Source organism: Pieris brassicae, chromosome 14, assembly GCF_905147105.1.
Source record: "Pieris brassicae chromosome 14, ilPieBrab1.1, whole genome shotgun sequence".
NCBI classification, from domain to species: Eukaryota; Metazoa; Arthropoda; class Insecta; order Lepidoptera; family Pieridae; genus Pieris; species Pieris brassicae.
Genome location: NC_059678.1, coordinates 32501 through 36495, shown reverse-complemented (window position 1 = coordinate 36495; position 3995 = coordinate 32501). Strand labels below are relative to the sequence as shown.

At 46.4% G+C, this 3995-nt stretch overlaps 2 non-coding genes across 2 annotated transcripts; both read left to right on the top strand.

Moving 5' to 3' along the window:
* The first annotated feature begins 1471 nt into the window (after nucleotides 1–1471).
* Nucleotides 1472–3377, top strand: LOC123718251. The gene has a single exon (XR_006754953.1). It is a non-coding gene; the product is annotated as a small subunit ribosomal RNA (ribosomal RNA).
* Nucleotides 3378–3727: 350 nt separating this feature from the next.
* On the top strand, nucleotides 3728–3884 carry LOC123718262. The gene has a single exon (XR_006754964.1). It is a non-coding gene; the product is annotated as a 5.8S ribosomal RNA (ribosomal RNA).
* The last annotated feature ends 111 nt before the right edge of the window (nucleotides 3885–3995 follow it).

Genomic DNA, 3995 nt, shown 5'->3' with positions numbered 1-3995 from the left:
TATAATTCATTATTATACATACATACATACATACATACATACATACATACATACATACATACATACATACATATTATTAATAAATATAATTGTTTTTTTTGTTTTTTCTTTTCTTCAAATAAACCCACATTGCCATTTCTCTGAGCGTGTGCTGCGAGCTTCAACGAGAAACATATCTATCAATACAAATGTCTATGCAAAAAAAAGAAAACAAACAAAATCATATCAGTCAATAAAATAAATAATAATATTTTTTTACTACTACTACTAGTACTACTACGTGCTACTACTGCACGCCAATACACATACATAATAAAATGAAAAATCGTCTCTCTCTCGCTCGCTCTACGAGAAACATTCGACGTCCGCTCCAATGCCGACGCGGACTATTGCTCTCGGTATAGATGTGGAGCGAAACAGTCGTGCGCACAGCGTCGACTCGTTCTCGTTGCCGCGCGTCGTTCGTCTCAAATAGACACGAACGACGGACGAGAGAGAATAGAATGTGTTCTTGTTTTTGTGTTTGTGCGAAGTGTGAGAATATTATATACATATATTCGCGCATGGATGATATAGATATGGGTATGGATTTTCGGAGGAAATTATATCAAATTCGTATTTCGAATGCGAGACCGCCGAGATCTTTCCCAGCTCTCTCTCTCTCTGTGTGTGTGGTGTATAGTACATTTTATATATCTCTCTTGTGTCAACACAAAATAACAAAGAATATACATACTACTCCTCCTCATATTTTATATAATATAATATAAAATTATATTATAGCACCGCGTTCGCAGACCGTATGGTGATGTTACCAATCGACCAAGATTTGGGACCGTCTCCCCCGGTGTTATCTGTGATGTTAAAAGAATACGCTTCTAGGCACACCTCAACGCAGGGCGCCTAGCGTGTTCGACACGTGCGCGGTCGCCACGGCGACCGTATATGGAAAGAATGTATAAAAGAGGACGCACACGCGCCCATCGTCGAAACGGTGTGCGCAGCGTCGTGTTGGAATTTATCCCTCAAGCTCCGGGCGTTGATCGTATCTAGTGCGAATCATGCGTGTGTGTGCGCATGTAATTGCCAGCCGAGTTTTAATATGTTTACAATAACGTATTGAATAAAAATTGAGAAGTTGCGTTTAGATGAATGTTCAATTTTCAAATTGTCACAACATCGATTCCCGCCCGCGGGGTCGTGTTCGTTGCAGTTTTATGTCCCTCACAGTGGTCGAGCATCGTTGTACATCACCTCGTTGCGAGATCGTGACGGGACGGCCGCTCGTAGACCGGTCAAAGTTAGTCTATCGATATGAAGCGCGAACGTCGCGTCGCGTGCAAATTCGACGCGTTACGTTCACGCGTGTCGAGAAGGCGCGCGCGCAAGCGCGCGCCCCTCGACGCCGCCGAGCCAGCGGCTCGCCGAAGCCGCGTGACCGCGGTGTAGGCGTGTCGTTTGCGTAAGCAGCTCCCTGGTTGATCCTGCCAGTAGTTATATGCTTGTCTCAAAGATTAAGCCATGCATGTCTCAGTGCAAGCCGTATTAAGGCGATACCGCGAATGGCTCAATATATCAGTTTTGGTTCCTTAGATCTTACTCAGTTACTTGGATAACTGTGGTAATTCTAGAGCTAATACATGCAATCAGAACTCTGACCAGTGATGGGATGAGTGCTTTTATTAGATCAAAACCAATCGGCGGAGGGCCATGCGTCCGAAGTCGTTAATTTTGATGAATCTGGATAACTTTTGCCGATCGCACGGTCCAGTACCGGCGACGCATCTTTCAAATGTCTGCCTTATCAACTTTCGATGGTAGTTTCTGCGACTACCATGGTTGTCACGGGTAACGGGGAATCAGGGTTCGATTCCGGAGAGGGAGCCTGAGAAACGGCTACCACATCCAAGGAAGGCAGCAGGCGCGCAAATTACCCACTCCCGGCACGGGGAGGTAGTGACGAAAAATAACGATACGGGACTCTTACGAGGCCTCGTAATCGGAATGAGTACACTTTAAATATTTTAACGAGGAACAATTGGAGGGCAAGTCTGGTGCCAGCAGCCGCGGTAATTCCAGCTCCAATAGCGTATACTAAAATTGTTGCGGTTAAAAAGCTCGTAGTTGCATTTGTGCGCCGCGCTGTCGGTGCACCGCATCCGCGGTGATACTGACACGTCTGCGGAGCATATCGTCGGTGAGCCGGCGGTAAAACGCCGGTTCAATATCAAAATCCTATCGCGGTGCTCTTCGGTGAGTGTCGAGGTGGGCCGACAATTTTACTTTGAACAAATTAGAGTGCTCAAAGCGGGCTCAAAATGCCGCTTGAATATTTCGTGCATGGAATAATAGAATATGATCTCGGTTCTATTTTGTTGGTTTTCAGAACTCCGAGGTAATGATTAATAGGGATAACTGGGGGCATTCGTATTGCGACGTTAGAGGTGAAATTCTTGGATCGTCGCAAGACGAACATCAGCGAAAGCATTTGCCAAAGGTGTTTTCATCAATCAAGAACGAAAGTTAGAGGTTCGAAGGCGATTAGATACCGCCCTAGTTCTAACCGTAAATATGTCATCTAGCGATCCGCCGACGTTACTACAATGGCTCGGCGGGCAGCTTCCGGGAAACCAAAGATTTTGGACTCCGGGGGGAGTATGGTTGCAAAGCTGAAACTTAAAGGAATTGACGGAAGGGCACCACCAGGAGTGGAGCCTGCGGCTTAATTTGACTCAACACGGGAAATCTCACCAGGCCCGGACACCGGAAGGATTGACAGATTAACAGCTCTTTCTTGATTCGGTGGGTGGTGGTGCATGGCCGTTCTTAGTTGGTGGAGCGATTTGTCTGGTTAATTCCGGTAACGAACGAGACTCTAGCCTGCTAAATAGGCGTCGTCATTCAAGGTGTGCGCGACTCTCGGGGAGCGCAACTCACTGGCGACGTATTAAAATTCTTCTTAGAGGGACCGGCGGCTTCGAGCCGCACGAGATTGAGCAATAACAGGTCTGTGATGCCCTTAGATGTCCTGGGCCGCACGCGCGCTACACTGAAGGAATCAACATGTTCTCCCTGGCCTAGAGGCCCGGGCAACCCGTTGAAACTCCTTCGTGCTGGGGATTGGGGTTTGCAATTATCCCCCATAAACGAGGAATTCCTAGTAAGCGCGAGTCATAAGCTCGCGTTGATTACGTCCCTGCCCTTTGTACACACCGCCCGTCGCTACTACCGATTGAATGATTTAGTGAGGTCTTCGGACCGACACGCGGTGGCCTCACGGCCGTCGGCGTTGCTGGGAAGTTGACCAAACTTGATCATTTAGAGGAAGTAAAAGTCGTAACAAGGTTTCCGTAGGGGAACCTGCGGAAGGATCATTAACGTTGGTTTTTTCTTTTTGTTTTGTTGTTGTCAAAGACTCGCAAAAAAAGAAAAAAATACAAAAACACGTGAATGATACGAATCAAAATCGAATCCGAGACGGTTGACTCTCTCTCGTCGATTCGCGACGTGTGCGTTGCGACACGCTTTGATTAGCGTTCGCTATCGCCTATTGATACTTTGAAATAATATTTTAATTTTTGTGTACAACCACGCAAATAAAAGAGATTTTCTTTCTTTTCATTTGTCGTACACGTTAATGATAAGTATTATTTTCAAATTTTTTTGTTTAATTTTTTCGCACCTTTTATATTTTCTCATACAAAAACACACACAAAAACAAAACGATTACCCTGAACGGTGGATCACTTGGCTCGCGGGTCGATGAAGAACGCAGTTAACTGCGCGTCATAGTGTGAACTGCAGGACACATTTGAACATCGACATTTCGAACGCACATTGCGGTCCGTGGAGAAATATCCAGGACCACTCCTGTCTGAGGGCCGGCTGCATAAAAACAAAAAGCCACACTGTTCGCGTGACGAGCGGCGATCGCTGCGACTCCGGTCGTAGCGCCGCATCTCTGTCGCGCGTGCAATTGACGGTTTCGCTAGGCC